Source organism: Rhinatrema bivittatum, chromosome 3 (assembly GCF_901001135.1).
Source record: "Rhinatrema bivittatum chromosome 3, aRhiBiv1.1, whole genome shotgun sequence".
Classification (NCBI taxonomy): Eukaryota; Metazoa; Chordata; class Amphibia; order Gymnophiona; family Rhinatrematidae; genus Rhinatrema; species Rhinatrema bivittatum.
In genome coordinates this window covers 485,420,418-485,447,801 of record NC_042617.1, presented here as the reverse complement: position 1 = coordinate 485,447,801, position 27,384 = coordinate 485,420,418, and the positions used below count along the sequence as shown (strand labels likewise).

Here is a 27,384-nt window from a genome sequence, read left to right as displayed (position 1 = left end):
CGCCTACCCGAGGCAGTGTAAATCTGCGCGCGCCAGCGGGCTTCTGGCGCGCCATCACCCGACCCGGGGGCCGGTCCGGAGGCCTCGGCCACACCCCCGGACCCACCCCAAACCGCCCCTGACCCCAGATACACCCCCTCCCGCCCCTTTTACGAAGCCCTGGGACTTACTCGCTTCCCGGGGGTATGCACGCGCCGGCGGCCTATGCAAAATAGACGTGCCGGCGCGCGAGTGCCCTGCGCGCGTAAATCCGGCCGGATTTACATGCGCAGGGCTTTTAAAATCCGGCCCACAATCTATTTCTGAAGGAAGTACTTTCCAGGTTACCCTGCCTTGCGGACCACTACCGGATTTACGCTGTCTTGTATCAGTTACTCACATCTGCCTCCGGCCTACCCCGCACAACGGATCACTACCGGAGCTGCCACGCACAAGATTAACAAGAAGCAAGGATTCCCCGGGTTACCCCGCCCTGCAGACCACTACCGGAGAATCCATCCCAGGTCTAATTCCAGTACTGAGTTTACAACCCGCTCCTCAGGTTTCTGTTTGCTGTATAATAAATATTCTCTGACTCCTGTGTCCATCACTACTGAGACCCCACCTGTCATGCAGAGTCCCCACAGGGCTCCTCCCTGTAGGTAGAGTCAGCTCTCTCCATGACCCATGGGCCCACAAACCAAGTTAAAACATAACAAGAATGCAGCAAATTAGATTAAAATCCATTCCATACTAGATTGTTTTAAAACCTTAACAATCATAAAGGAAAGAAAAGGAAGAAAAAATATCATAAGAACATGGAAATTGTTTGAAACCTTCTTGTCAGCCCCTAAATTTTCAATATATTTCAAATAATTTTGTTCACCCAGTTATTGTTCAGTAAATTGGAGAAACAAAACAATTGTTTCCCCGCCATCCTTCTTCTAGTGTAATTTCATACTATGCATTAATAAAATGCACAGTGACTACAAGTGGATATAAAATACACACATACCATTACTACTTAGCACAGTCTGTAACGAAGAGCTCATCTTTGAAATGGAAATATTAAAGAAAAATTAGATATTGGTGGTTTTACGAGTAAAGTATTTAAACGATCAACTCAAGTAAAGAACAAGAAAGTGCTCAAGTACATTATGTTACATCAAGCACAGCTTCTGGAGGCTCTGAACTTTAGATTTTAATGAGATATTAATGAATATATGCTCAATCTCTTCTTTCAGTTACAAAGCTTGACAGTGACAGAGGCACATAGCACAGGAGTATGGAAAGATAAATCTATATGAAAAGATGCACCAAGCAACCAATTCTTCAAAATTTTAGCATTTTCTCTGTACCTGTTTCCTATTAATTATGTAGTAGCTCAAAATCGTGTGCTATTAGAAGAAAATGAGAGATCCTATGCAGTTACATTTCACTTAATTTTCATTTTTCTAAACCACCTTTTTCACCAAAAATGGATCTTAAAACTCTTTACAACAATTATTAAAAATACATCATAATTAATACAATGACAATTAACAATCTCTAAGACAGATTGTCCTGTCTCCCACTCTCACTAGGGAACTTATTTATTTAAACTAATTTATAGACCCATCTAATTTTGTCCTCCCATAACCTCAACTTCTGAGGATATTTCTGAAATGTGTATACTGTCCTGAGTCTCTTGATCTTGCATCTGCTGGGGAGTACTTGGTGAAGCTTGGAGGATATCACCTCTATCACCAGGTGGTGGTGGCATCTCAGGCGCCCCCAGACTCAATGAGATGGTTTCAGCCATTAGTTGGAGTTGTTGCTCCTCTACTTCAACTATTGCGGCTCCCTCTACGGGGTTATCTTGCAAAATTAGATGGGTCTATAATGAAACTTGCTGATGTAGTGCAGGAAACAAATAACGTGGTCAAAAGAAATTCAGAAGTGTTAGAAATACAAAAGAAACAAATTGTTAGTATAGAAAAACGTGTTACACAAATTGAAAAGGGTTATGAATTTCCCTAAAATGGAAAAAATAAATCCAACAGAATTATTTAGAACATATGTGGTACAAATACTAGGGATGCCAGAAAAGTGTATACCAACTATAACTAAAGCTTTTTACTTAAATACTACGGTTAGAAGTAAAGAAGTAAAGACCCCAGAAGATGGAATAGTAGATACATCAATGAACCTAACAGACTTCTTGATGAAGTCGCAAGAAGATATTAATATTGATAATCGAGCCACATTATTGATTTCCTTTGCATTTATAACAGATAAGGAAAATGTATTAAGGAATTTCTTTAGGAATAGACAGAAAAAATTCTACGGGCAAAAAATCTGGATTTACCCGGATTTTGTTAAATCAACACAATTAAGGAGAAAGGAATTCTTAACTTATAGGAAAAGGGTAATTGAAGGTGGGGGACAATTCTTACTAAAATACCCATGTAAATGCTTTGTTAAGTATAAAGATCATAATTATGTGTTTACAGTTCCTGAACATCTTGGTACTCTACTGGGGAAAGAAAGTCAGGCAGAAGAAAATAAATGAGGAGGGTTATCTACATGATTTCTTGATAGTAAATATTTTGCTGTTATATTATGCTCCAAGTATAAGTACTACTCCTATTTCACCTATTTGTTAGAATACAGAAATATTGAAATGATATCGGAAGCTTTCAGATATGTTAACTATGAATAATTTTTCTTTTTTTCTGTATTATTTCTGTTACACAATTTGTTTTATGTAACAATTCTTTAAAAAATTGATAAATAAAGAATTAAAAAAAAAAAAAAAAACTAATTTATATTTCGCCAAACTGAAAATCTCAGCGGATGACAATTCGTATTTATAGCCTTACAAATAACATCAGATAACATAATTAAAATAAAATTACGTATAATATTAGCAAAACATCAGAACACAAAGGTTTGCAGGGAATGATAACAATAGTCAGCAAAAGCAAGCTTAAAAAATGAGTTTTGAGGAGCTTTCTGACACGAAGAAAGTTTTCCTCTGTCCTAATCTCTGTAGGAAGAGAGTTCCACAGTTCATGACCAGCAATTTTAAAAATTCATTCTCTAGATTTAGATAGATGGGTCATCTTCAGGGAAGGAATTTCTAGGAAATGCAAGTGAGAAGATTGAAGATTGTGAGATGGCAAATACCTCAGTAATGTTTCAGGCAAGCTTGAGGTGGAACGACCATGAGGTGCTTTAAAGATAAGTATCAGAATCTTAAAACATATATCCAAACCAATAGGGAGGCATTGGAGGTTGGCTAATACTGAAGAAATGTGTGCACTAAAGGGGCAGTCAGTTATTAAGTAAGCTGCCGAGTTCTGAATTAGTTGAAGTAGACTGGTATGGGACTTAGGCAGACCAGTAATCAAGGGAAGAGAGTACAATAGATTGAGTTACCATGCAAAAGTCAGGAGAAAGAATCGGCTTCAGCAGCCTCAAAAGATGAAGTTTATAGTATGAGGATTGAATCAAGGAAGAAATATGAGGATGAAAAGTCAAGGAGTAGTCTACCAAAATCCCTAGATTGTAGGCTTGAAGTTTAATCGGGATTGAAAGTCCTTCAAATGAGAAGCAGATGGGGAATTCAAGTGGTTCTGAGTGGGAAAGTAGGACAATCTCTGTTTTATGGAGATTCTGGGTGAGATTGTTGTCAAACAGCCAACTATCTGAGCTAGACAGGAGGATAAATGACTGAAATCCTGGTCAAATGTGGATACAATAGAAAAAAAGAATTGTATATCATCTGCATAGATCTTAAATTATATATAAAGATGACATAGTACAGAATATAATGGTGCTAGGTACATATTGAATGACAGGGCAAAAGTGAAGAGCCTTGAGAGACACCAGTTGTCAGGGGGTAAGAAGAGGAAACACCATCAGTGTTAACAGTAAAAGTGTGATTGGTTAAGAAGGAAGAAAACCAAGATAGAACAGTAGAAGAAATACCAAGAGATTTCAATCTGTTGAGTAAAATAGTATGACTGATAGTGCCAAAAGCTGAAGAAATGTCCAGCAGAACCATAAAGAATGTTTTCCTGGCATCAAACCCAAGATGGATGCTGTCTAAGTTACATACTAACAAAGATTCAGTGTTGTGGAATGATCAGATCCATTTAAATCAACATACTCCTGTAACTGAATGAGCACTAATTATTTTTCCATGATTTTGGAAAGAAGCGATAGCTTAGAGATGGGGTGATAGCAGGATCAGTGATATCAGCATTGGATTTCTTAAGAAGAGGACGAACAACTGCTGATTTCAGAGAAGAGGGAACTAGGCCCTTGGAGAAAGAGGAGTTGATGATTTTAGCTATAACGTCCCCTACATCAGTATGAAGCACTTTAATTAGGGCAGAAGAACATGAATTAAAAGGACAAAAACTGTCTTTCATTTTACCTAACACCTCTAGAACCTCAGAGGAGCAGGTGGGTGTAAATTTTGTCTAGGGCACAGGAACACATAGTTCGGGTTGTGATAAGACTGTCTTTATAGCGTGGAAATTGATACTGATTTGGTTAATTTTGGAGTGAAAGAAAGAGGCAAACATTTCGCAGGTAGAGGAAGTGGATGAACTGGGAACAATGACCAGAGAGTGAACAATATGGAATATGTCACATGACTGAGAGGTGGCGGTGAGGATGCGCCTGGAATACCATTCATGTTTGGCTTGATCTGTCACTACCTTATAAGAGTTCAGTTTAGCACAATAAATGGAGATATTAGAGTCACCTTTATTTTTATGCCAAAGGCTCTCAGCTCTCCAAAGCTCCCTTTTTTTGTGTGTGCAAAGAAGCAGAAAATCAAGAAACATTATTATGACGAACAAAGTTAAATGGCTTCAAAAAAGCCAGAGCATCTAGAGAATAAAAACAAACAGCATCACAAACTAAACCAATCGTATCAATAATAAATACATTCCTTCCCTAGAATTAAGCATAATAATATAAATTAAATTATATATTAACATTCATAAAACTAGGCTCTTAAATAAAAATATCTGTCAAAAACTCATAAAAACCCCAACCCTCCCTGGCCCTCCTGAAGGAGCTCCCAATTAGATAACCCCTTTGACACGTCTTTTTAGGAGCATCCCATCTCTGGTGTCAGACTTCCACTTGTAGTTTGCCATTGATAACATCAGATGGGGTAGGATTCTGAAACAGGAACCAGGTCTGGTTCTGTAGACCTACAGGACAGTGCGCTACTAACCCCTTTTATTAACCATGGTTTAACAGCCATTTTGTAAAGTTTTGCTATGGATGAAATGAGCTCATTTGCAGCCATGGCCAAACTTTGCACAAAATGTTCAGTGCATTCCTGGTCATGGCAAATCATGAAACATTTTACAAGCAGGTGGCCCTGCCTGGGGTCACCGTGGATTCAAACGACCATGCGGCCCGCATGAGGCTCGCCTTCTCAAAGTAAAAGACCTTCCCTGGTAGGCTAGTGGCCTCACCCCCACCCAATCCTCGACACTCAAGCCCTTTGGTAGGATAAAAAAAACCCCATAGCAGCAGTGCTTTTAGAAGGCTTGCCCCCATGTCACACCCCCTTGTGGCCCTTTAAAAACTATTTCCAAAAATTTGGCCCCTACCAGACCTCTCAGTCTTCCCAGCTGCAAAATGGTACTGGAGAGGCAGGAGTTAATGGGCATTGCTCCTGCCCCAAGAAGATCCTACCAGCTATTGGGTAAGCTTGGAGGTACTGGTGGGGCCAAATGTTTTTGAAACATGTTTTGAAGGGCCACAAAAGGGTGGGGCTTGGGTAAAGCTTCTAAAGGCTGAGGGCTCATGGGTGAAGGTAGAGGGACCACTGGCTCAAACTGGAGAATCCTTTACTTTGGGGAAAGCCCCTCAAAATGGTTGCATGGCACATTTAAGGCCTTAAGCTGCTGTAAGCAAAGTCCTGCTTCCCTCAGGATGCAAAAAAACAAAAACAAAACCCTATATCTCTTGAGGTGTAGGTTTCTTTTTTGAGAAAAAAGGGCCTGAAAAGCCTTTAACATATGCCTAGTTTCACAAATTTATCCTCCCTTATAAGAAAATTTGCATGATTTTGCATCACAGCACCTCATTATGGGGGGAGGGAGAATTTAAATAAACTTTCACATGGCGCGGGTTATGTAGATTATTATTGCAAAGTGTCCTTTTGTGAATTTATTTTAACAAAAAAATGGTTTTGGTATGCCTCTCCCTCTTCCAGAATCCTTCCTGCAACTTCTATCCATGTTGTGCTCTGCAATGCCCACACACTGAGCACCAACTCAGCTATCATTCTTAAAGCACTTAATATTAATTTCACTTCACTGTCTCTCAATTGGTCTGTTCACTGTCAACTAGCAGTGAAAGGACCAATCTCCTTTCAGAAGGCTGGATTTTCAGAATTCTGAAAGGGGATTGGACCTTCCACTGACAAGTGACAGCGAAGGGACACCAATCAGATGCCAGAGAAGGAACAACCCAGTCGAAGAAGGTAAGGTCTTATCTGGCAGGAATTCCCTGGGTGAAAGGAGGGGGGGGCTTCTAGAGGTGGAGGTGATAGGGAGGGACCCTGGACCTCTTTGTTTAAGGTGAGATGGGGATTTCTGCATTCTTGGGAAATGGAAGGAAGGATGGAGGACTTGATGGATCTGCTGGCTACACTACAATTTGCTTGCTAGGTTGCTCTCCACTGTTCTGTGGGGTTTAACTCCTGTCTCTGACCAGGAGTTAAATTTCCCACAATAAAAGGAGACATGTTAGAATGCCTCACCCTTAGTGCTCCTCCTTGCATAGCAGGGTAATAGCTAAGAAGGCTTATTTCTCTGCAACTTGCATGAGACGTGCTAACCTTGCTGCGGGTTTTATAGCAATAAATCCCCTATTATATACCGGTGTTAGGTTAGCACCAAAAAACCCATGCTAAAATGGGACTTAAAACCCATGGTAAGGTCAGTGCAGCTTATTACATTGGCCCCATAAACAGCAAAGGGTGAAAAGCATTCCTGTGAATGGGCTCTTGGAAAGTGAGTAGCAGAGAATGCAGCATGAAACAAGGGGGACTGAAGGAATTGATTCAGCTGCAGGGGCATGGATGCATAGCCAAACTGAGCTCTTCCGCCTCGCTGGAAAAGAGAGGATGGGAGGAGGTGGCAGCAGGCAGCAAGGCTGAATGTTGAATCCTAGATAAGAAGAGAGGTTATTGCTATTTTTTGCTGTATATTTAAAATATTTTTGGAACTCTGCCAAGATACACTGTAAAGAAGTATCAGACTCTGGCAGTGAAATCCCATGGGAGGGCGACAGTTACTCTCTAACAGAGAAAGGAGTTTCTCAACCATTTGGAGCCTGCCAGAGTGAGATAAAGACAGAACCCGTCATGGGCTTTCTTTTCTCCTCAAGTCTGAAGATAAAGATTTGGCACAAACTGAAGTGAGCCCTCCTATGAGGTTTTAAGGAAGGACCTATGCCGCCCAGAAGCAATGCTGTGCTTTGAAACGGTTGCTACAATACACAGTCTTCACATTTTTAAGACAACCCAGCTGCCCGGCTTTTCTGCTGTCATGCCAGCCTGGAGCCCTGCTAACTCACCTCCCTTCCTGTTCTGCAGAAGCTACTGCCAGGATGAACTCAGAGATACGATATATCCCAGCTAATCTTTACAACTTCATTTCTCCACCCTCTGGTTGTCAGCCTTGGCTCCGCTACTCTTTCCTTTTCTTCTTGTGTTAAAAATGTGTCCTCACCAACTACTCATTCTCTCTCTCTCCCCCTCTGTCTCTCTGTTCTCTGCTCATCTCTCAGCATCCAGCTATTTAGAGAAATTTGTTCTCCTTTCTTTTGATTCCTGTCATCTTCTACTTTGTGCACTTTTTTTCTGCCACTTGTGAATTACTGCAATGCATTGCTGGTTGGCCTCACCCAAATGGCTCTTTACTGCATTCAGGTGTTAACAAAATTCTGCTACTCGCTTTCCCTGTCTTTCTTTTGGCTCCCCGCCATGACACCTTACTACTTCAGGCTCGGTACTGGCTCCTGTCAAGTACTATTGCCAGTACAAATTTCTGCTGTTTACTCTTAAATGCTTTTCTGGCTTTGATCTTTTTTAATCTATTACCCCTCATTTTACATTGCTCCTTCTTACTCACACTGCAGATCACACTTGGCTCGCTTTACGATGTCTTAGATCAGTGATGGTGAACTCCAGTCCTCGAGTGCCACAAACAGGCCGGGTTTTCAGGATATCTACAAAGAATATGCATAAGACAGATTTGCATGCACTGCCTCCATTATATGCCAATCTATCTCATGCATATTCATTGTGGATATCCTGAAAACTTGACCTGTTTGTGGCACTCGAGGACTGGAGTTCGCCATCACTGTCTTAGTCGGATTATTGGCCCATTTCCAGCTCTTCTCTCGACTTGCTCCATGCCTTGGGATCCATCTCTGTTGAATTTCGGGTATCTCTGCCTTATCTTTCTTGAAATCAAACCTAAAATTCTGTCTCTTTTATCTCATTCTCAACTGTACCAAAATAGTAACTTTTTACTCTGTACCATCAGACAAATATGTTTATTTTTTGTGAGGCATCCTGGATAAGGGTGGTACTTAACCACTACCAAGAGTATAAAACAGAATCCTGATCCTGTGATCTCATATTTATTGAATTACAGAATTTGGGGTGAATTTTGAAAACATTTTAAGGTGTAAAATTAGCTTATATGCCATTTTAAACACATTCAAAGGTCTGCGTGTATTTTGGTCTCATGTGTACATTTCCATGGTCTAGGAGTGCTCTGGGACAGGGCCAAGAGCTACATGTGCTACTTTCTATTTTATAAGAGACTTACACGCATACATTTGTCAATTTATTTGTTTTATTTCACAGCTGCTAATTATCTTGCGCGATTGACATCACACTCGTCTGTTGCTTACTATTGGTTAGATGGGAGGTCTGGATGAACTGGGGAACTTCAGAGGAAAGAACTGGAAGAGTCTTGATGACCTGGAGAAGGACTGGATGAACTGGTGGAGATTTTGGCAAACTGCTGATTTCTATTACACCTGCATGTTTTAAAATATACCGACTTCCAAGCGTAAACAGCGTTTTACATGAGCAAGTTGCAATTTTTTCACGCATAAAATATACACCCATATGTTTTTAAGATACATATGGGTGTATATGCAGAACCAATGACAGGAAGAATTTCTTCACGGAGAGGGTGGTGGATGCCTGGAATGCCCTTCCAGAGGAAGTGGTAAAGAGTAAAGACTAAAACTGTGAATGATTTCAAAGGGGCGTGGGATAAACACTATGAATCCATAAAGGCTAGAGGATGGGAATGAAAAGAAGCGCCATGGGGTGGCTTGCTGGAATGGAGGCTACTACCTGGTGATTTCTACCCTTAGGGGCGGATTTTCAGAGCCCTGCTCGCGTAAATCCGCCCAAAACCGGGCGGATTTACGCGAGCAGGGCCCTGCGCGCCGGTGAGCCTATTTTACATAGGCTCACCGGCGCGCGCAGAACCCCGGGACTCGCGTAAGTCCCGGGGTTTTCGGAGTGGGCGTGTCGGGAGGCGTGTCGGGGGCGGGGCCGGAGCGCGCGGCGTTGCGGGGGCGTGTCGGCAGCGTTTTGGGGCGGGTACGGGGGCGTGGCTACGGCCCGGGGGCGTGGCCACGCCCTCCGTACCCGCCCCCAGGTCGCGGCCCGGCGCGCAGGAGGCCCGCTGGCGCGCGGGGATTTACGCCTCCCTCTGGGAGGCGTAAATCCCCCGACAAAGGTAGGATGGGGGTTTAGACAGGGCCGGGCGGGTGGGTTAGGTAGGGGAAGGGAGGGGAAGGTGAGGGGAGGGCAAAGGAAAGTTCCCTCCTAGGCCGCTCCGATTTCGGAGCGGCCTAGGAGGGAACGGGGGTAGGCTGCGCGGCTCGGCGCGCGCAGGCTATACGAAATCGATAGCCTTGCACGCGCCGATCCAGGATTTTAGCCGATACGCGCGACTACGCGCGTATCTACTAAAATCCAGCGTACTTTTGTTTGCGCCTGGAGCGCAAACAAAAGTAGGCTGTTCGCGCTCGTCTGAAAATCTACCCCTTACTCAATAAGCCTTTGCACGGTTAATGCAACTCCAGCATTGCTCTTTGCTTCAACGACAAGGGGAAATGTGGAAAAGAGGATTAACATTCAGACAACAACCAACAAGGACCATACTTCACAGTCTGGGTAAACAAATAAGCATGGGGGTAGCTTGCTTATTATGGCGGTTACTACTCTAAACCAATTAAGCCTGATACATCACATTGAATGCATATACAGCGTTGCTCTCTGCTTCAACGGCAGGAGGAAATGTGGAAAAGAGGATTTGCATTTAGACAACAACCAACAAGGACTGAACTTCACAGTCTGGGTAAACAAATAAGCATGGGGGTAGCTTGCTTAATATGGCGGTTACTACCCTAAACCAATTAAGCCTGATACATCACTTCGAATGCACTTCAACAGCAGAGATAAATGTGGAAAAGAGGAGTTACATTCAGACAACATCCAATAAGGCATTGATCTGTGCAGTCTGAGTAAACAAGCATCGGGGTAACTTGCTTGATGTGGCGGTTATTACCCTTAACCATTAAGCCTTATGCTCACTTTTGATGCAATTCCAACATTACTCTCTGCATCAATGGCAGGGGATGGCAGGAAATTTGAATCAAACAGTTACCAACAAGGGCCCTGAACTTGGTGGTTGGTGAAACAGATAAGTAAGGGAAAATAAGTGTGGGAGCTTGCTGGGCAGACTGGATGGGCCGATTGGTCTTTTTCTGCCATCATTTCTATGTTTCTATGTATGTATGTTTGCGCGTAGACATACATGCATTTTATAATCTGCGTATACCTCATTCATGCAGGTTACTAAATACTGCCGTAGATCTCTACAGGGCCATATATCCGCATATTTACAGCCATGCAGAGTTGTTTGAAAGTTACCCTTTAGATATGTATCATTTATGACTAAAGAAAATAGAAAGTAATCCAACACAGATTCTGCCAGGTCCTCCACCATTACACAGCATTTCAGTGCTCTGCACTGTAATACTCAACTTGGGTTGGATTCCTGGGTCTAGCTTCTGCCCCCTAGGTTGACCAGGGCTGGGGATGCTACGGAGGTGGAGGGAGTCTCAACCATCACTCAGTAACAACACAGAATCCTGCTAGCTGGGTTCTGAACGGAGCTTAATTTTGTGGTCCCTGACTCAGAACTGTCACTGCAATAGATGGGCTGAGTTTGGAGGGGAGCTATAAAAATACCATTCCAAATCACAGTCCCCTGAAAAATATCCAATACACTGAAAGCTTAAAGCTCCCAGGATACAGCTCTAAGATGAGAAATATAACACATAAATCCCACCCACAACTTCTAAAAACTTCAGCCTTACCAATCCTTCCCTACGATGGCATAGGGAAGTGGGGAGGAGTAGCCTAGTGGTTAGAGCAGTGGGCTAGGAACCAGGAGGCCAGGCTTTGAGACCTGCTGTCACTCCTTGTGAACTTGGGCAAGTCACTTTACCCTCCATTGCCTCAGATACAAACTTAGGCCTGGATTTATCAAAATGCACTAAATATTGCATGCGATAGAAAAAGGTGCATGTTTTATGGTAATAGGCAATTTTTGCTAATACCTATGCAAAGCACTAAGTTACCACAAATTGCGAGAGAGAGCAAGCCTAGCCATAGTGCCCTCACCCTAGTTAGGTATTTATATCTCTATGGGAGGCCCACCTAGTAACTCGAGGTGAGGTTTAGGTATTAGTGTAGGGGGTTAAGGGCCACTTTGACATTCATTTGATGTTACCCAGGTAGAGAGTCCATCAAGCTAGGTTGAGAGAACATTGCACAAATCTCATCTTTGAGTGAGTTTCCTCACTCCGAAGGTCATCAAATCTTCATAAGAGAGCAGTGTTCTGTTCGTACGTCTCACTTTGAATGTCAAAGTGGCCCCTAACCCCTTATACTAAACCTCACCTCGAGTTACTAGGTGGGCCTCCCATAGAGATATAAATACCTATCTAGGGTAAGGGCATACCTATCTAGGGTAAGGGTCTCTCTCTCTCTTTTTCTCTCTCTCTCTCTCTCACATGAGAACACCTCTGTTTTCTGCAGAGTAGTAAAATACAAGTACTTTTTACCCACTATGCAAGGGCAAATTTTCCTATAGCCGGGCATACTTGTGCAACACCTGAAATCACACAGGTATTTCTTGCCTAAACTTTTGAACTCTACCCATATACTGTAAATAGTAAATCATTAGTATCACTCACATCTAGCCATGGGATGCAAAATAAACCACATCTCTTGTCCAGTGCCATGGAATCCCATGGTCCATACGAAAGCATGCTGCAACGTGGTAAGAATATTTAGGGTAGCTTTCAAACAACTCCATGTGGCCACACATATGCACGTCTATGGTCGCGCAGAGATCTATGACAGTATTTAATAACCTGCACGTATGCGGTACATGCAGATTGTAAAATACGCACGTCTGCCCCCCCCCCCCCATGATATTCACACATATCAATGGAAAGCACATATTTCAATGCATTGAAAGCACATACTTTTTCTACCTGTTTTAAAAACATACATGCGCATATTTTACGTATGAAAAAAATCACAACTTGCTCGCATAAAACCCTGTTTACGCGTGTATTTTAAAACATGAGCATATATTTGAAATCACCAGTTTGCTGAAACTTCCACCAATTCAACCAGTCCTTTTCCAGGTTACCAAGTTCTTCCCTCTAAAGTCCCCCAGTTCACCCAGACCTCCCACCCAACCAACAGTAAACAATAGGTGAGTCTAATATCAACTGCACAAGATAATTATCAGGTACAAAATGATGCTTAAAAGTTAACAAATGTACACACACAAGTCTCTTATAAAATAGAAACTTGCATGTGTAGCTCTTGCCTCACCACAGAACATTCCCTTTTTTTCACGCATAAATGTGTGCGCAAGATCAAAAATATGTGCGGACATTTGATGTTTTTAAAATAGCATGAATGCAAGTACAAGGGGCTTTTCAGCATATATGCTAATTTTACTTGCTTAGATGTTTGAAATTCCACTCCATTGTGTTTATTAGTCCCCTTATTAAAAGATCTACAGCACTAAGGAGGGAAGGTTATAGTATTTTATCCAGTACATTAGTGCATTATATTTCGTGATTCTTATGTTTTGGGTAGTGAAGTCTTGCCTAAAGATCCATCTGCAAACCCTGGAATCTCCTGATTTTACCCAGTGATAACTTGCTGATCTTCTCTCTTCTTCTTGCAGAACTGAATTCGTTCAGTGCTATGTTCAAAAGCATTTAAAATGTGTGATAATATTAAAAAGAAAAAGGTCAGTAAAAGATTACAACGTTCTTTATATCTTGCTAGTAATGCAATTTTCTGTGATGTTTCCTTTCAATATACCTCATTGTGCACATATCCTACCACCTCTTATCACCTGCTTGGCAGCACGACTCTTGGCTTAACCTCGTTTTGACAAACATCACATTTCAGCCAACAAATAGCCAAGAAATGAAATGAGTTGTATGAGAATGAATCTGCAATCCACCTCCAAATGGGAATCAAACTGTGTAGTCCCTGACTGCTCACTTCAAGGAATGCAGAAACTTCTAAAAAATACTGACCAAATCTAGAGATGAAAAAAAGGAATGAGCACAGCATTGTTTTGAAAGCAACTCACTTTTCTCTTCATTTTAGGTTAGAAAAGTTTAAAAAGCATGCTCTTACCTGAGTACCAACTTGGTGAGGTTTTCTTCTTTTGGAGAAAGCAAAGGAAAACTGGCACACCCAGATATATATATACTTTGGTACTCTGCCGTTTCTTCCGTCAGGCACTCCTCACTCTTTGTTCTACTTAAAAAAAATAAATAAATAAATAAAATACCCAGTGCCAGATCTGATGCGTTTAGGCACCCTTACGTTTATATTTATAGACTGGGGGAACCCAATGACATCACTGGTCGGCGCATGCGTCTGAAGATAGAAAGCCCCTAGCCCATGGATTAAGAAGGACAGACAGGGCTTTTTTTCATGCCAGGATATAGCCCTCCATTCTTTTCAGTTGCAAGCAGGAAACATTCTGAAGCTGTTCAGAGGTAAACTGCAGTTGTCACAAATACCATGGGTCTGTGCAGAGATGTGAAGGAAACTAATCAGCAGGTCAGAAGCTCGGATCATACCTTATTATGCCCTTCCACTTGAGTTCAATAGTATTCTGATTTACAGAATTTTGTTGATAAATACTATAAAAACGTTTGGAAATCTATTCAGTTTTTATAGAAATTTCATACAAAGTCAATGGCTGCCCTTTATCAACTCTTGAGATTGTAAAGCTATAGAAAACATCCATATGGATTTAGCCCTATTCAATAAAGGCAATAAAATTAGGGCTTCTCTTTTTGGGTTTTAACCAATAAAAACATCCTGATGCTAAATAAATAAATAATAAAGTATGTGCTGCATAAATGCCATCCCTACTGAGTTCATGACCCCTGAGCCTTGGAGCTGGTGGTAAGAAGACAGAGAAACAAGGATGGGGAGTTTGAGAGTGGTAGGACAGGGATGGGGAGAAGGCTGAGAGCGAGCTGATGGGGGGGAGAGAATGTTGTTCTGGCAGTGTTGGGGAAGAGGGCTGATGAGGAGGAGGCATGTGAGTGCTGGTGCTGGTTACTGGGGGGGAATGTAAGTATTCTTTTGTTACTGAAGTACATTTATTTTACGGAAATGTACATGAGTCAACTGGAAAAGGCACCTAGCAAAAGTACCTGTGCGGGAAAAACACTGATAAACACTAATTAACTTGAAAATAAACACCTAAAAGTAAAGTAACCACCAGTTTTGTGGACACTAAACCACTCCGGTTTTCAGGTTAGGGGTCAGGGAGCAGCGGTGGATTCACGATGTCGGACCGGCCCGGGTAATCGCCACCCAGGCCGGCCCAGGACACATCACGTGGTCTGCCGAGCGCGGCTCTGTCACGGCCGTGCACAGCAGACCACGTGACTGGAGCGATCGGCCCACCGGGGGATGCCCGATCCCCCGATAGGCCAATCCGCCCCTGTCAGGGAGGATAGGGGAAAAGGGAGACAGAGTAGGAAGGAATATAGGGGAGTTCCCTCCAAGTCCGCTCCTTAATTGGAGCGGACTGGGAAGGAACCGGGAATGGGACGATTGCGTAGCCGCACGTATTTTTAAAAAATTCCTCCCCTACTCGTGCGACTGGTCACCCGCTCGCACATGCGCACGCTGATACAAAATCGGGTGCGCATGTGCGCGGGCATTGTATTTTATAACATGCGTGCAGTGGTGTGCGCATGTTATAAAATTGGGGCGTCCATTTGCGCGCACTGGGAACCGCGCGCACATGGACGCCTGTGCATTTTTTTAAAAATCTATCTTTAAGTGTACTTACGGCCTGATTTTAAATTGGCAGCGCACGTAAAAAATGGGGGTTATGTGCGAGGCCGGGCCTTGTGCCCGCTGCGTGCATTTAAAAGGGGCCTGGCCGCTCATGTAACCCTTGTTACGCGCAGAAGAACCAAGCTGAAGAAAAGGGTGGTCCGGGACTCGGGGAGGGGGCAGGGCTGGAGACGCTGGTACAGCAGCCATTTGCCGCTGTGCTGGGAAAGCGGGCGCCAGCAGTCGGCCAGTGCGCACAAGTTTCTTCTACTCCAGAGGAGCAGCAACTTAAAAAACAAAAAAAAAACCCCAAAGGGACATACCATTTAGGGGGTGGGGAGGAGAGGGGAAGGGAGGTAGGGTAGGTGGTAGGGAATTTTCCTCCCAGTCTTCTCCTTAATTGCAAGTTTCACGTGGCGATGCATCGCAGCTTTCCCCAGTTCCCTCCCAGTCCACTCCTTAAAACCCCCAAAACATCTTATGTGGACTGGATCTGGTTGCTGGAAGGAAAACTAAGACTGGTTGGAAAATCAAGCTCTATAGAGCTTAGTTTGGGAATCCCTGATTTAAAGTTATATGTGGTACCACTGCAGGAACGGAGTTGCCTACCCTTTAAGTACAGCACTATAACCACTCTTCATTCCCACAATCATACAGAAAGTATTCTAACAATAAATTTCTTTTCACACCAACATTTTAATAAGTAGTTTAGAATAAGGGTGGGCAACCTCCAGTCCCTATAGACAACAGTCCACTTGAGTTTTCAGGATAGCCCTAATCAATATGCAGGGCATAGATATGCATGTAAGGCTAACCTGAAAACCGGAACGGTTTAGTGTCCACAAAACTGGAGGTTACTCTCCCCTCTTTTGGAGACACTACAAGCAGTGGTTCCCAAACCTATCCTGAGGAACCCACGGCCAGTCAGGGTTTCAGGATATCTACAATGAATATGAACAAGATAGATTTGCATAATATGGAGGCAGTACATGCAAATCTATCTCATGCATGTTCATTGTGGATATCCTGCAAACCTGACTAGTTGAGGCTTCCCCAGGACAGGTTTGGGAATTACTGCACTTAAGCCTCTTTTTCCTTTAAAATCATAAAGGGAACTCAGTCCATGTTTCTCAGTGACATACAACTACAAATCTTGAAATAAGGTTGGTAAAATTCCAGAATGATGATAAAAACAAATAACCTATTAAATCCCAAGGTTCACTCTCCCTTCCCTATAGTTCTATTATATACTGCCTTATAATTTTAAATGTCCTTTCTATGAGAAAACTCCCACAGATTATCTTAAGGGAGTGGGCACAGTTGTCTAGCCTACTCCTCTTTAAGATTTAGACCCATAGGAAATCCTGGATGAAGGGAGGAGCCCTTCACCAAAGTATAAAATATCAGGGCCTAGAAGGGCTAGTTGGGTTCTGGGGAACAGAGACCTACCCTATGAGAAGACCTGCTATGTTTAAGGTTTGAGAGTGTCAGTAATTTAAAGACCTGCTTTGTTTATGATTGGGACTTGCCTAAAGTCAAGGTGAGCTGCCTACATTATTTGTTTTGCTTTGCACTGTGCTGTGTTAATGAGAGACCGAACTCCAAGGTAAGCTGTCTCTTCCTTTGTTTTGCTGTGCACTTTTCTCAATTTCACTCAGGCCCATTCAGTAAAGTCCGCGGCGAGCACCCACTCTCCCGACGCGTGCCCAGGCACTTCTCCTGGGAGCGCAATTCTGTATTTAAATTAGGGCCCGCGCTAATAAGGAGGCGCTAGGGACAGTGCGTCCCTAGCGCCTCCTTATTGGCAGAAGCGGCGGGCTGTCAGTGGGTCTGACAGCTGACGCTTAATTTTACCAGCGTCGGTTGTCAAACTCGCTGACAGCCACGGGTTTGGAAAACGGACACTGGCAAAGTTGAGCGTCCATTTTCCAACTCGCAGGCCACGGGCAGATTTTTTTTTTGGGGGGGGGGCCTCCAACTTAATATCGCTATCATATTAAGACAGAGGATGTACAGAAAAGCAGTTTTTTCTGCTTTTCTGTCCACTTGCCTGCTGCCATCTGAAATTAACGCCTGCCTTTGGCAGGCGTTAATTTCTGAGAGTAAAATGTGCGGCTTGGCTGCACATTTTACTTTCTGTATTGCGGGTACTAACTAATAGGCTCATCAACATGCATTTGCATGTGATGAGCGCTATTAGTTTCCGGGGGGGGGGGGGGGGGGGGGGGGGGGTTGGCCGCGTGTTTTCCATGCACTATTACTACCCCTTACAGTATAAGGGGTAATAATAGCGCATCAAAAATGCACGGCCAAACGGGGGCTAAACGGTGCGCTCAGCTGAGTGCACCGTTCTGTATCGGCCTGACTGTAAATAAACTGTACTTAAGGAACAACCAGAGTCTGTCTCCTTTTTCCTTTGGCAGTTCCCAAGCTGCTACAGCAGTGTCAGAGTTACCATACTTCCCTATAAACAAGTATTTGGTTTTTCATTGATTGCATTACTGGAAATTCTTGTTTAATTTTAATCTCTTTGAATTTCCTCATCATACTGCTATTATTTTAGATTAGCATGTCTCTTATTTATATTTTTATATGTATGCCTGTCATCGGATTACTAGTCACCGCCTGAATTTTAAAGCCTGGTTACAACAGAAGAAAAGCCAGGCACTTCATAAAATAGATAAAAATCCCCACAAGCTTTTGTATTTTAACATAGTGAAACAAAAGCACAACATTTTGATTAGAACAGTGGAATCTTCATTGTATGAATCAAAATGGTTTTGCATCACCATGCGACAATAGAATAATTTGCATTTTATTTCCTTTACTGTGCCCGGCCTTTTGTTCTATGGATATTCATGATGGCACTTGGCTCTCCATCACTGTAGCTGGCAACCCCCATACTGATTATAAAATAACTTGATGTAACCTTCTGTTGGGACTGAGGATCTAATGCCTGCTTGTGAGCCATGCACCAGTCTCTTTGCGGGTTCAAGAGCAAAAATGCTCGCGCAAATGGTGTAGTGAACCTGGCTCAGAGGCAAGGGCTGTATTTGCTATGCTGGACAAAGGCTCCACCAAATGCCTCTTTCCCCTCTGTGAACCCCCTTTGACTGATCCCCAATTTCTTCCACATCTCTTAATAACATCTGTCAGACCCACACCTTGGGGAAAAATGATGGTCTCACTCCAAAAGGTTTCTTCAAACAAAACTTTTTATTTCACAGTTCTGGGGTAACCAGAAGTCAGAATAAAACTCACAAAAAAATAATCACTGATTTCTCAGGGTACATACATTTCTTAAAGCTTTAGCAGCAGAAACAACAGAACAGTACACACTTCCTCCAAGAATCCCCCTTAGCCCAGCACAAACTCGTTTATCTTCTTTGTAGCATAGGGACTAGCGCATGGGTAGGCATCTCCACTCTTGGTGTACCACAAATGGAACTGGTTTTCAGGATGTCCACAATGAATATGCATGAGGTATATAATATATTTGCATGAGTAAGCCTGCTTGGGCCTTATTAGAAAAGGGTAATTGTGTATTGTTTTACATGGGGAGGTTTGCAGAGGTTAGGAGGCTCTGTACCCATATGATGAAAGGAAAGAGACTCCTTCCCCCAAAGGAGCTGGGTCTGAATAAAGAGGGTAAAAGGTGTTTCCATGAGCAGCAGGAGGGAGTGGTACTGTGGGAGTTGCTGGAAGATTTCTTTTAGATTTGTAGAAGACTGAAGGATAGGGCTGAGACCCCCATGGATCAAAAGGCCTGCAGCCTGGGAAGCATCTGGAGTGATTCTCAGGTTTCAAGTGCATCTGAAGACTGAGTATATTCAGGAAGGGTTCCTGGCAAGAAGGGCATTCCTCTGCAGTCTGGGAACTTCTCTGTCTGCCTTGGGAAGCTCACAGTTTGAGTTCAAGACGTGTCAGGGGCATGAGGGATTTCAGCACAGTTTCCTGGGTTTTGTAAAGCAACTGACCCCCATGTATGGAGCTGGATCAAAGTCCTGAAAAATGGTAAAATCTAATGTAGACCAAACTGTGAGTACAACAGCGAATGTTGCTGGTGTCTGAGTGAAACTGTAATCACTGGGTGGGGAGGTTTGTACACTTGGACTCTATGCTGATTTTCTTCTACGTTTTCTGGACTGAGATTATTTAAACAGTGCCTTCCTGTGACGGAGATCTTCTCCCTCTGTCAAGGTCTAGGGTGGGAGGGTGCTAGGTGTTAAATGTTTCTATGTTGCATTGGAACCTCACAAGGTTTACTGTTCAATGCCATCTTTCCTACTTGGTCTCTTGTGCAGAAATGGGGTCTAGAAACCCACCCAAGCACATTCTCCTGGGGGCAGGGAGGGGTAGCAGGAATACATTTAGGATAATGGTCCTGAGGGAGAATGTTATCTGAAGTACCTCAGAAATAAACCATTCCTGAGTAACAATTTTATTTTTACTAAAAGGAAAAGGATTAGGAATTGTAATAAACAATAACAAATATTTAAATTTTTTCAATAGGTATCTATAAAAAAATTCTCTTTTTCAGTAATCAACAATTAAACAACTATTTGCAATATAAATGCTTTTACATTTTTATTTTACAAATAGTTACTAAACCAATATTAACAATTGTATTTTCTTTCTTGCAGAACCTAGAGCTGGATTCAACACAGAGTCAGATAAATATCACCTTTTGTGTTTCTTAGTTTACTCTGGCTGTATCCCAAACTTGTATACAGACTTCAGATTTGTACTTTAAGAAATGTAGTCTTTGTGGGTTATATTTTTTTCCAGGCTCTGCTGAAGCAGAGGTTATATTTTTTTTTCCAGGCTCTGCTGAACTAGTGTCCCTTTTATGGTACCTTTGTCTTGCTTGGCTGTATGTGTTTGTCTTTTAAGTTACTTTCCTACTGTGCTCAGTAATTTTTACTAGTCTGGCCAGACTTAGGTTGTGTCCTTCAGATGTTTGTACACATTTATTTGTGATCCTGGGTTCTGTCGCTGTGCTATCTCTGGTGCAGCCATCATCTCCTCTGGCAATGGGTACTGAAGTCACTAGCATCAAGCCTTCCTCTGTTAGTGTCCACCTCCAGGGGGTACCTACTACCTGGCTATAAGAAATCAGTAATAAAAACTGCCTCCCTGGCATGGAATATCTTCTGCCAACTACAAGTCTTTTTAGTGCAGGTATCCAACAGCTTGGTGGAAATGGTTATATTGAGCTATTGAAAACAAATAATAATCAAAAATTCCCTGCCTTTAATTTTTCAAGGGAACAGCATTCACTTTTCCAACTTTAAATCTTCACACTTCCCTCTAACTAGAACAGGCAAAATTATCATGCTCTTGTTCAGCTTTGCTATTATTATCTAACCTGTCTCTTTTTTCTTTACCTTCCAGGGCATGGAGTCACTCTAGAATCAAACTCTTTTTTTCCTCTTCTTCCTGCTTCCAAATCTCCTCTGGGACACAGTGACAGCAGTGTTACTGATTTCTATAGCTGTTCTTTTCTGGTGCAGGCTGGCACCACCTCCACAAATTATTTTGGGGTCTGGCAGATCTGATGATTAGCACTTCTGTCTCCTCCAAAAGCCTCCTGCTGAAAACCCTATGTGGAAATCTATTATTTAGAGAGCAGATCCTTGCTTCGCTGATATCACTATAAAGTGGGGCAATTTTGAGTGTTGTGGTGGTCAATACATGCCCCCATTACATGTGCAAGATGGTTTGGAAATTTTAATGTTGCCAAGGAGAGCCCCTGTGCCAAATATCTGAAAAGTATAAATAATACACAAGAAGCAAACTTTTTTCAGAGGAAAGAATGTTACATAAGAACATAAGATATACCATACTGGGTCCATCAAGCCCATCATCCTGTCTCCAACAGTGGCCAATCCACTGAGATCATGGCAGACCCAGATTTAGGCATAGGCCATCTCTTAGGGCACCAACTTTTGAAGGCACCAAAATGTAGACCAAAGAGGAGTGTCTTTATTTTAGGACTGTGTGCTGGTGCTACTTTAAAGGGGCACCATAGTGGCTCTCTGGTCATTCTCATACTTCAGGACTGCCTATGGGTGCCAAAATTTTAAAGTCAGCCTTAAGTCATGATAAAAGATTCCAAGGGGAAAGGCTGAGGAGCAACATTAGAAAATAGTTCTTCACTGAAATGATGGTGAATGCATGAAATAGCCTCCCAGGAGAGGTTATGGAGGCAAAAGGAATAACAGAATTCAAGAGAGTATGGGATAAGCATAGAGGATCCCAAATTGTGAAGAAGTGAAGGGAAAGCCTTCGATCAATTGGGTCTATGGTATTGCACCCCAAATTAAACTGAGCAGACTAGATAGAACTTATGTCCCTTTGAAGTCTAGAATATGATAGCAGATATGTGACTTATTTCATACCTATAAGGGAGCCCAGACTGATGTGCCACGAATGCGCAGTAGAGAGCAGCTCAGCAGCTCTCACTGATGGGCCACGCATGCGTGGAAGACAGATCTCTCACCGCCATGATGAGTTGATGCTGCAAGGCACAGAGATCCAACAACCAACAGCCGGAGCCTGTGCCGCCGGGGAAGGGGGGAGGGAGTTGGGACGGGGGACAGAGAGATCGGACCGACAACAGCCGGAGTCCGTCCCTCCACCGCTGGGGAAGGGGGAAGGGAGTTGAGATGGCCAGAACGTCGAGAGCTCTGACAAAATGTGCTGTGCCACAGGGGAAGGAGTGAGTCATATAGCATAGTGACTGAGAGGGGACAGGAGGGGATGAGAGTGAGGGATGGGATTGGGAGATGGTGGGGAGTGACTGAGGAGGGAAGGGGAGGGAAGGGGAGGGAGTAGGAGTAAGAATGAGGGGAGGAGGTGAGCGTGAGGGAAGGGGGGTTTCAGTGGGAGGGGAGGGAGGGCAGTGGGAGAAAGAGGTTGAGTAAGACTGAGGGAAGGGAGTTTGAGTGGGGGCAGGGGAGGGAAGGGAGGTGAGTGGAGGAAGGTGGTGAATGACAGAGGGGGAGGAGGATGAGTGACAGAGGTGAATGAGGGGGAGTGAGTGAGAAGAAGTGTAGAAGAGTGCTGTTTCCAAAAACGAACCGAAAAAAACAATTTTAATCTAGCCCGTTTTTATGGGCTTAACGGCTAGTTTATTATAAAGAGACTCTTGCCAACTCTGCTCTATATGGTGAGACCCTCTGGTTTCCTTAAAATAATTCAACAAAGAGTCAGATGCCCTAGGAGCTCCCTGCAGGACATTACTGAATCAGCAAAGCTGATATGCTTGTTAAAAGTTAATGCAAGTCAGTATTTACATGGCAAGTCATTATAGACTGGATTAAATTTAGTAAGCATTTGTGGGGAAAACGGGTACATGGCAGAGAAGAACAGAGCTTCAGGGAATTCTTCACTTTTGATGGACAATAAGAACTTTTAAATACTTCAGAGTTTGTGAAGCTATTTAGATAACTGGTATTTATTTTTTCAGTCCAGCACCTCAACACTGATACTGTTGTGCACTGAAATGCATTTTTGTGCGTTCAAATTCTGGAGGCACTGGAAAGTAAATGAGGCAGACTAGTGGGCCTTAAGGTCCTAATCTGCATTCATATTCTATGTTTATAGTATTTTCTTTCATCTTTTCTTCTTTGTTATCGTTCTTGCAGTACTTGCTTTAGCCTCCAGATGGCACTAATCTGCAAGCTTCAGACAGGAGCAAAAAAAAAAAAAATTCAGAGCCATCAGGCAGCCTCTATTGTTTAGCCAGAAATACAGAGTAATTAATTCTTCAGTTTTAATCTCTCCCTCTTTTACATCCCTTTCTCTTCCTTCCACTCTAGGTTTCATGTCTAAACACATAAACATACTTTGTTTTTATAAGTGTAAATCACCATTCGGCTTTCCCATGCCTTGCTTGTGATTTGTTTCCAAAAAGGAGCCTTGTGTTCAGGAGCAAGATTTTTAAATTAGTAAATTAATGTGCTTATAATACTTGGAACTGAATGCTGTGCCTAACGTTTGTTTTAATCATTAATGGTTCTGACTATCTGAGCAGCGTCCCACTGGTCATCACAACCACTTGACCCCCCTACAACCAAAATTGTGGCTACCTATCCAGTTGTTTAAACATTGTACCAGTCACCAGTGGGCATCAGAGGAACAAGTCTAGTTCAGATAAGCAGGATTGAATGGGGACTGGAACATGAGGAAACATAAAAGATAAAGAAGTTGATGGGATGCACACCATTTTTATCTACTGCCCAAAAACTTGTCGGCTAAGATAAAGTGCTATGCGAGAAATTGTAATCAGAATTTATAAATAAGTGAATCACACCATAAGCCAAGAGTTTAATAACAAATTCATATTGCTAAAAAAATGATATACATATATCACTCAGACTCTTGACCTGAGCTTTATTCATTGCACTATACTCTAAATTCAGAACTCTGCAGGGGGGGAAGGAGTCCTGTGGCTAAATCCCACTGCTGCTGCAATACAGGTGTTAAATCTGGCTCTTTGGGAGATAGGCCCACAGGTCTAACCCCTTCCCCCAGGGCTGGTTCAAGGGCATTAGGGCACCCTAGGCAAACCTTCTATCTTATGGGGGGGGGGGGGGGGAGGGGCAGCTTTGACACAGCATCCTCCTCCCTTGCCCAGCATCCACCTCTCACTGTCTTCTTATCTTGTGCCAAGTCCTGCATCCCCCTCTTTTTTTCCATCTGTCCACAGTGCCCAGCATCCCTACTCTGTCTCCCTGTCCAGCATCTCTTCTCTGTTCTTCTCCCCTGCCCCCGGCATCCTTCTCTTTCTCCCCTCACTTCCTACTCAGCACTCTAAAATCACCTCAGTCTTTGCCCCTTTTTGTAGGGCTCAGCATCCTCTCTCTCTCTCTCTCTCTCTCCTCCCCTTACCTGCCCAGAATCCTCTTCATCTCCTCTTCATCTCCACTTTACCCTCACTCACCCAGCTCCTATTTTTCCACAAGTTCCCTACCCACCCAGCTTCCTTTCTGTTTCCATTCTTCACCTCCATTATGTTTTCTCTTGTGGTAACCGTGCTTTAAAAGTAAGTAGGCAGCCAAAATTGTGGCACCCTAGGTGACTGCCTAGTTTTCCTAATGGAAGAACCTGCTCTCCTCGATCACCAGATTCTTCCTTTTCCGGCTGAGAGAGAACAGGATTTCAGATACGCTTTTAAAATGATTTGAATCCTATCTTACAGGGAGATCTCAACAAGTAACATCTCATTGTGGGAGCTCTCAATGGCATCAGAGCCATTCTGGGGTCCCACAGAGCTCAGCTATGTCAGCCTTATCTAATATCTACATGACACATCTCTTTAAGCTACTGGCTGGACTCTGTTCAGGCTACAGGTTATATATGGATGGCATCCAGTTTTCTCTTCCTTTGCTAACAACTTGAGCTGAAACTACCTCCAATATCTCATTCTGTGTCTCCACTATTAATTATTGGTTTAAACATAATAAACTCATCTCAGATTTCGCAGACTGAAATTTTAGTCTTGCAGCGCAATGGTGCAACAAATGTCCTACAAACTTTAACCATTGAAAATACTGTCCTGCAATTGGCTGATTGTGTGAAGAATTTGGGCAGTTTGATCAACTCCAAGCTGACATTTCTTCCACAGATTAAAGCATTAGGGAATGATGGTTTCTTCAAACTGCACATGTCATGCGGCCTAAAATCTCACCTAGGCCAAGCAGAGTTTTGTTCTGTGGTTCAAGCTTTGATTTTGTCACTTTTGGATTACTGTAATTCTCTTTACATTGGTCTACCAGTTTCTACCATGAGAAAATTGCAATTGTTGCAAAATGCCACTGCTCAGCTTATTTCTGATTTCGGATTTAGGCGCGTAAACTTTTTAAAATCTGGCCCTATGTGTATTACTTTGCACTTGACCACATTAAATGTCATCTGCCATTTGGATGCCAGATCACTCTGTTTTGCAAGTTCCTCCTGCAATTTCTCACAATCTTCTTGTAATTTAACAACTTTGTATCATTAGCAAATTTGATCCCCTCACTTGTTCCCATCTCTAGGTCATTTATACATATGTTAAAAAGCAGCTGTCCTAGTACAGATCCCTGAGGCATTCCAATATTCACCTTTCTCCATTGAGAAAATTGTCCATTTAGCCCTACTCTGTTTTCTATCTTTTAACCGGTTCTCACTCCTCAATAGAACATTGCCTCCTATCCCATGACATTTTAATTTCCTCAAGAATCTCTTATGAGATACTTTGCCAGATGCTTTCTTAAAATCCAGATTCACTATAATCAACTGGCACATATTTATCCACATTTATTCACACTTTCAAAAAATGTAGCAAATTGGTGAGACAAGACTTTCCTTGGCTAAATCCATGTTGATTTTGTCCCTTTATTCTATGTCTAACTATATGTTCAGTAATTTTGTTCTTTAGAACAAATTTAACCATTTTTCCCCTCACTGATGTCAGGCTCACATGTCTGTAGTTTTCCAGATCACCCTTGGAACCCTTTTTAAAAACTGGCATTACATTGGCCACCCTCCAATCTTCAGGTACTGTAGATGATTTAGATGATAATCTATAAACTAACAGTAGGTCTGCAATTTAATTTTTCAGTTCTTTCAGCACTCCGGGATGCATACCATCTGGTCCAGGTGATTTTCTATTCTTTATTTTGTCAATGTGCCCTAGTACATCTTCCAGGATCACTGAGATTTGTTTCAATTCCTCTGAATCATCACTTTTAAATATCCCTTCTGGCTTGGGTATCTGCCTTGCATCTTCCTCAATAAAGACTGAAGCAAAGAATTCATTTCATTTCTCAACTGTGGCCTTGTCCTCCCTTAGCACTCCTTTTACCACTCGATCATCTAATGGTAGAATTCTCCCACTCAGGCTTTTTGCTTTGGATATTCCTGAAAACGTTTTTATTATGAGTTTTTGCTTCTACAACAAGCTGTTTCCTGTTTTCTTCATTCAGATCCCTTTTCCATTTTTTGAAAGATGTTCTTTTAGCTAGAATAGCCTCTCTAATCTCACCTTTTAACCATGTCAGTAGTTGTTTGGTCTTCCTTCCACCTTTTTCAATACATGGAATACATCTGGTCTGGGTTTCCAAGATGGTATTTTGAAACAATGCCCATGCTTGATGTAAACTCTCAACTTTTGAAGCTGCTCCTTTCAATTTTTTCCTAACCATTTTTCTCATTTTCTCATAATCTCCCTTATGAAAGTTAAATATTAATGATGTCCTTAGTGTCCTTCCTTCAGTTATCAAATCAGATTTGATCATGTTATGATCACTATTGCCATTACCTCTTTCACCAACACATGTGTTCCACTACAGATTTGGTCTAAAATACTTCCTCTCGTCCCCTGCTTTGGTTTTTATATCAGCTTCTCCATGAAACAGTCATTTATTTCATCTAGAAACTTTACCTCCTTAGCATGTCTGATGTAACATTTACCCACCCATTATTACTGATTTCTGATAGCATGTTATCATCTGTCTGTTTATTCTGGCTAGGTAGACGGTAATACACTCCCATTTTTATTCTATTCCTTCACACATGGAATCTTTATCCATAAAGATTCTACACTGCATTTTGTTTCTTGTAAAACCTTTACCTTTTGTGACCCTATGCCCTCTTTAATTCCACCCCTCTACCAATTTCATCCATCCAATTATTGCAATAAAATTTGTACCCTGGTATCACAGTGTCCCTTTGGTTAACCTCCCTCCACCAGGTCTCTGAGATGCCAATTAAATCTATCCCTTCATTCAGTACTATGCATTCTACGTCTGCTGGTATCTGCCATCCTTTTAACTAGGGATGTTTTTTCTCATGCTTCCTTTGAATATTCCTGCATTCAACTTCAAATCATGATCCCTTGTCCTTGACTTTCTTTTACTACAGAACATATTACTTTCCTATACCTAATTGAA

The 27,384-nt window shown here is 42.5% G+C and overlaps 1 protein-coding gene across 1 annotated transcript in view; it reads right to left on the bottom strand.

Moving 5' to 3' along the window:
- LOC115088099 (adhesion G-protein coupled receptor F1-like) overlaps positions 1–13,894 on the bottom strand; it is a 206,144-nt gene extending 192,250 nt beyond the window's left edge. Inside the window, exon 1 of the mRNA XM_029596054.1 lies at positions 13,775–13,894. The gene's annotated coding sequence lies outside the window, so the exon portion shown is untranslated. The remainder of the gene's footprint in view (positions 1–13,774) is intronic.
- Between the last annotated feature and the right edge of the window lie 13,490 nt (positions 13,895–27,384).